The sequence below is a fragment of the Oncorhynchus keta genome, chromosome 29, assembly GCF_023373465.1.
Source record: "Oncorhynchus keta strain PuntledgeMale-10-30-2019 chromosome 29, Oket_V2, whole genome shotgun sequence".
NCBI lineage: Eukaryota > Metazoa > Chordata > Actinopteri > Salmoniformes > Salmonidae > Oncorhynchus > Oncorhynchus keta.
The window spans coordinates 18,738,537-18,745,097 of NC_068449.1; the positions used below are offsets into that span (position 1 = coordinate 18,738,537).

The following is a 6,561-nucleotide window of genomic DNA, read 5'->3' on the forward strand; positions in this document are numbered from 1 at the left end:
GGGAGAGTGAGAGAGAGAGTGAGAGAGAGAGAGGGAGAGAGAATGATAAGGTGAGGGAGAGTGAGAGTGAGAGAGAGAATGATAAGGTGAGGGAGAGTGAGAGAGAGAGAGAGAGTGAGAGAGAGAGAGGGAGAGAGAATGATAAGGTGAGGGAGAGTGAGAGAGAGAGAGTGAGAGAGAGAGAGAGAGGGAGAGAGAATGATAAGGTGAGGGAGAGTGAGAGTGAGAGAGAGAATGATAGTCTGGGAGAGTTAGGGTGAGTGTGGCTATACTGAGGTGCAGTGACACAGTCCCCCTCCAGGACTCTGGCCTTCCAGTGGACTCACCGTTGCTGTATCAGATCTGAACGTCCTGTTAGCGGCCTGGGGTAGGGTGGCAGGGAGGTGTGGTGCTGTGCTGGTCCGGTCCGTCAGTGGGCAGTGGCTCTGAGGTTACCTAGGTTCTCTCTCTCTGTCAGGAGACGTGGTGTCCCACGGTGGTGACCTGACTGGAGCGTCAGTGTTTACTAGCGCCGGCTAAAGCCACAGCTCTCTCTGTATCCTCGCCATCCTCCAGCTCCCCTCCTTGAGTGGTGGAGCCCGCGTCACATGTCACGTGAGGTCACAGGGCCTCTCCTCCCCTCCTCTCTCTCTTATTTTCGTTCTTACTCTGTGTAGCTTCTTTTTTTCCTCTTTGCTTTTACTTTCCACAGCTCTCTCTTTCCCTCTCTCCTTTCTCTCTGTCTTTTGATTGGTCAAAGATTGGCCAAGTTTTGAATGTTCTACTTTCTTTTAAGTTCAAACCAGGCAGCGGCCTACGCTACTTTATCAGAGGGTGCCGAAACCCAATGTGAACAACCAGAAAAACATTAAACACACATTAAGAGAAACAGAAATAAGAAAGCTTTAGCGAGAGCCAGAGATCATAAGAGAGAGAGAGAGAGTGCTGTATAGTGTAGGGAGATGAGTGGGGTTTGCTGCCGCAAGGAGAGAGGAAAGAAGCAGAGCAAAGCAGAGAGGGTTCTGTCTCTGAGCTCCTTCAGAGAGAGACTGTGTGTTTCTGTGTATATGTCTGACTCACTGCACATCTGTGTTTGTAAGAACTGGTGGTTTTGGGCCTACAAAACCAACCCTCCACCCTCACTTACCACTTGATAGGATCCTAATCTTAGCCTCATTAGAAGAGGCAGTTCCAGCACTTCAGTTTACCCTCTCCTTGTTGTTATTGTCTCCTCTCCTCTCCTCTCCTCTCCTCTCCTCTCCTCTCCTCTCCTCTCCTCTCCTCTCCTCTCCTCTCCTCTCCTCTCCTCTCCTCTCCTCTCCTCTCCCTCTCCTCTCCTCTCCTCTCCTCTCCCTCTCCCTCCTCTCCTCTCCTCTCCTCTCCTCTCCTCTCTCCTCTCCTCTCCTCTCTCTCCTCTCCTCTCCTCTCCTCTCCTCTCCTCTCCTCTCCTCTCCTCTCTCCTCTCCTCTCCTCTCCTCTCCTCTCTCATCTCCTCTCCTCTCCTCTCCTCTCCTCTCCTCTCCTCTCCTCTCATCTCATCTCATCTCATCTCATCTCATCTCATCTCATCTCATCTCCTCTCTCCTCTCTCCTCTCCTCTCCTCTCCTCTCCTCTCCTCTCATCTCATCTCATCTCATCTCATCTCATCTCATCTCATCTCATCTCCTCTCCTCTCCTCTCCTCTCCTCTCCTCTCAGGTATTATTATTTCTCTCTCCCACTATCCCTTTCACTATTCTTTTCTACTTTCTGTCACACAATATAATTATTTAGGGATATTTATTTCACACCTGTAGTACAGGACAAATGAGAAATCAAGTTTATTAAATATTTAGAAATTGTATAAACATAGATCCACTACTACATAATTTACTAAAATGCATTATGATTTTGAGCAAAACATGACTGTGAATTCCCCCCCCCCCCCTCAAATATCTAAACCGGACTTAACCTGATTGTGGTTTTGACACTTTCAAAAAGCTCATACTCTGGGCAGGGCTCTGTAGAGTCATATGTTAATATATAATTTATAATTAAAACATGTAGAAATTCAGGAAGCAAACCAGACAGACAGACAAATACACTCTTAGAAAAAAAGGTGTTACCTAGATCAGAAATGTTTGTTTTTTCTGATTGTCCCCATACTGTAGGAGAACCCTTTGAATAACCCCTTTTGGTTCCAGGTAGAACCCAACATGGAACCCTGAAGCTTTCTACCTGGAACCAAAAAGGGTTCTTACCTGAAACCAAAAACTTTTGCAACCCTTTTTCTAAGAGACAGACAGACATTGCCCTCTGAGGTACTAGACACTGCATGTGCGAGTCATACTGTAGGTGGGGGTGGGTTAGCCAGCCAAGCTACCAAAACGTCCCCCCTCTCCTCACTCTCTCTCCCAGTCATCCTAACCATGTCTGGCCATGGGACAACACGACCCACAACCACTGTCTGGGAAGTCATGTGACCCTTGGCAACCTGTGTGTGTGTGTGTGTGTGTGTGTGTGTGTGTGTGTGTGTGTGTGTGTGTGTGTGTGTGTGTGTGTGTGTGTGTGTGTGTGTGTGTGTGTGTGTGTGTGTGCGTGCGCGTGCGCGTGTGCGTGTGTGTGTGTGTGTGTGTGCGCGTGCGCGTGTGCGTGTGCGTGTGCGTGTGCATGCATGTATATGTATGTGCTACTTGGGAATTTTATGCATTTGTGAATATTGTTGTGTATTATTTAGCAAATCTATTATCCTTTCACGTATTATCCTTTCATGTTTCTGTATGTGTAGCGTGTGACTCTTGACCCTCACGTGGTTGTGTGCTAATTGCTGGACAGAACTGTGTGCTCCATGTTCTGGTCTGTGTGTGTGTGTCTGTGTGCCTCAGAGCCCACACTGGCCTGTAAAATAGCAGTTTCCTTTGGTTAGGCGACAACGTGGGGACGGGGGAAGACACGGTATCGGGGAGTGTGACCCGAAGGCTGAGGTCACAACAGTCCCCAAAGCTTTTATCAGTCCATCTCCTGGGCCACGACAGGTCTCTGACTTGAGCTCACACAACTCATAGCACCCTGTTCACACCTCCGCAGCCCGCGCTTCCCGCACATCGCCAGGAGACCAGGAGATGACAGCTCTCAGTGGAACTATCATTTAGTGTACCAGAGAGCCTGGTTAAAACATGGGTTGAAGTGTGACATGTTTGACATGAAGAGATGTTACTCTAGTGAAGAGTCTTTCTGAGTTTTTAACCAGCCCAGAACACAGAGTTGTGGTGCCACTTCCAGTTTACAGTCGAGATTGATACACTACTCCTTTACTCTCCTACTCGGATCTCCTCTACTCTCCTCCTCTACACTCCTCCCCTACTCTCCTCCAAGACAATCCTCCTCGACTCTCCTCCAAGACATTCCTGCTTTACTCTCCTACTCTAATCTCATCTACTCTCCTCCCCTACTCTCCTCAATTCTCCTCCTCTTCTCTCCTACTTCACTCTCCACCTCTGCTCTCCTCCTCCACACTCCTCTTCTACGATCCACCTCTAATCTACTCCTCTCCTCTCCTCTACACTCCTCATCTAATCTCCTCCTCTACACTCCTCCAATACCCTCCAAATCTAATCTCCTCCTCTCCTCTCCTCTACTCTTCTACTCTACTCTCCGACACAGCTCTCCTCCTCTAATCTCCTTCTCCACTCTCCTCCTCTACTCTCCTCCAATCTCCTCATCCACTCTCCTCCTCCTCTCTCCTCCTCCACTCTCTTCCTCTACTCTCCTACTCTACTCTTCTCCTCCACTCTCCTCGCCACTCTCTTACTCGACTCTCCTCCTCCACTCTCCTATTAAACTCTCCTCCTTATTTATCCTCCTCTATTCACCTCCTCTACTCTCCTCCTCCACTCTCCACCTCTATTATCCTCCTCTACTCTCCTCCTCTATTATTTTCCGCAACTCTCCTCCTCTATTATCCTCCTCCACTCTCCACCGATATTATACTCATCTACTCTCCTCCTCTACTCTTCTCCTCTACTCTCCTCTTCTACTATCCTCCTCCACTCTCCACCTCTATTATCCTCTTCCACTCTTCACCTCTATTATCCTCCTCTACTCTACTCTCCTCCTCCACTCTTCACCTCTACTATCCTCCACTCTCCATCTCTATTATCCTCCTCCACTCTCCTCCTCTATTATCCTCCTCCACTCTCCACCGATATTATACTCCTCTACTCTCCACCTCTATTATCCTCCTCTACTCTCCCCCTCTATTATCCTCCTCTACTCTCCTCCTCTACTATCCTCCTCCACTCTCCACCTCTATTATCCTCCTCTACTCTCCTCCTCTACTCTCCTCTTCTACTATCCTCCTCCACTCTCCACCTCTATTATCCTCCTCCACTCTTCACCTTTATTATCCTCCTCTACTCTTCTCCTCTACTCTCCACCTCTATTATCCTCCTCCACTCTCCACCTCTATTATCCTCCTCTACTCTCCTCCTCTACTCTACACCTCTATTATCCTCCTCTACTCCCCACCCCTATTATCCTCCTCTATTCCCAACCTCTATTATTCTCCTCTATTCACCTCCTCTACTCTCCTCCTCTACTCCCCACCTATATTATCCTTCTCTACTATCCTCCACTACTCTCCTCCTCTACTCTCCACCTCTATTAGCCTCCTCTACTCTCCTCCTCTATTATCCTCTTCTACTCTCCTCCTCCACTCTCCTATTAAACTCTCCTCCTTTTTTATCCTCCTCTATTCACCTTCTCTACTCTCCTCCTCTAATCTCCTTCTCCACTCTCCTCCTCTACTCTCCTCCAATCTCCTCATCCACTCTCCTCCTCGACTCTCCTCCTCCACTCTCCTATTAAACTCTCCTCCTTATTTATCCTCCTCTATTCACCTCCTCTACTCTCCTCCTCCACTCTCCACCTCTATTATCCTCCTCTACTCTCCTCCTCTATTATTTTCCGCAACTCTCCTCCTCTATTATCCTCCTCCACTCTCCACCGATATTATACTCATATACTCTCCTCCTCTACTCTTCTCCTCTACTCTCCTCTTCTACTATCCTCCTCCACTCTCCACCTCTATTATCCTCCTCCACTCTTCACCTCTATTATCCTCCTCTACTCTACCCTCCTCCTCCACTCTCCACCTCTACTATCCTCCACTCTCCACCTCTATTATCCTCCTCCACTCTCCTCCTCTATTATCCTCCTCCACTCTCCACCGATATTATACTCCTCTACTCTCCACCCCTATTATCCTCCTCTACTCTCCCCCTCTATTATCCTCCTCTACTCTCCTCCTCTACTATCCTCCTCCACTCTCCACCTCTATTATCCTCCTCTACTCTCCTCCTCTACTCTTCTCCTCTACTCTCCTCTTCTACTATCCTCCTCCACTCTCCACCTCTATTATCCTCCTCTACTCTCCTCCTCTACTCTTCTCCTCTACTCTCCTCTTCTACTATCCTCCTCCACTCTCCACCTCTATTATCCTCCTCTACTCTCCTCCTCTACTCTTCTCCTCTACTCTCCTCTTCTACTATCCTCCTCCACTCTCCACCTCTATTATCCTCCTCCACTCTCCACCTCTATTATCCTCCTCTACTCTCCTCCTCTACTCTACACCTCTATTATCCTCCTCTACTCCCCACCCCTATTATCCTCCTCTATTCCCAACCTCTATTACTCTCCTCTATTCACCTCCTCTACTCTCCTCCTCTACTCCCCACCTATATTATCCTTCTCTACTCTCCTCCGCTACTCTCCTCCTCTACTCTCCACCTCTATTAGCCTCCTCTACTCTCCTCCTCTATTATCCTCCTCTACTCTCCTCCTCTCCACCTCTATTATCCCCCTCTTCTCTCCACCTCTATTATCCTCCTCTACTCTCCTCCTCTAGTATCCTCGTCTACACTCCTCCTCAACTCTCCTCCTCCACACTCCTCCTCTACTATCCTACTCTACACTCCACTTCTCACCTCCTCCACTCTCCTCCTTTACTCTCTTCCTCTCCTCTCCTCTCCTCTCCTCTCCTCTCCTCTCCTCTCCTCTCCTCTCCTCTCCTCTCCTTCTCTACACTCCTCCCCCACTCTCTTCCTCCACACTCCTCCTCTACTCTCCTTCTCCAAACTCCTCTTCTCTCCTCCTCAACTCTCCCCCCGCTCTCCTCCTTTAATCTCATCCTCCACTCTCCTCCTACTCTCTCCTCCTCCACTTTCTTCCTCCACTCTCCACCTCTTTATCCTCCTCGTCTCTCCACCTCTTTATACTCCTCTACTCTCCACCTCTTTATCCTCCTCTACTCTCCTCCTCTATTATCCTCATATACTCTCCTCCTCTACCATATTCTCCCCAAAACTCTCCACCTCCAGTCTCCTCTACTCTCCTCAACTACTCTCCTCTTCGCTCTTCTCCTCTATTATCCTCCTCTACTCTCCTCTATTATCCCCCTCTACTCTCCACCTCTATTATCCTCCTCTACTCTACTCTCCACCTCCACTCTCCTCCTCTACTCTCCACCTCTATTATCCTCCTCTACTCTCCACCTCTTTATCCTTCTCTACTCTCCTCCTCTATTATCCTCCTCTACTCTCCTCC

The 6,561-nt window shown here is 48.7% G+C and overlaps 1 protein-coding gene across 3 annotated transcripts in view; it reads right to left on the minus strand.

Moving 5' to 3' along the window:
- The window catches only part of LOC118362389 (runt-related transcription factor 3-like), a 103,023-nt gene extending 102,230 nt beyond the window's left edge, over positions 1–793 (minus strand). Inside the window, exon 1 of one of the 3 annotated variants that reach the window (XM_052486151.1) lies at positions 327–793. The gene's annotated coding sequence lies outside the window, so the exon portion shown is untranslated. The remainder of the gene's footprint in view (positions 1–326) is intronic. The other 2 variants (XM_052486148.1, XM_052486150.1) reach the window with 2 other exon arrangements.
- Between the last annotated feature and the right edge of the window lie 5,768 nt (positions 794–6,561).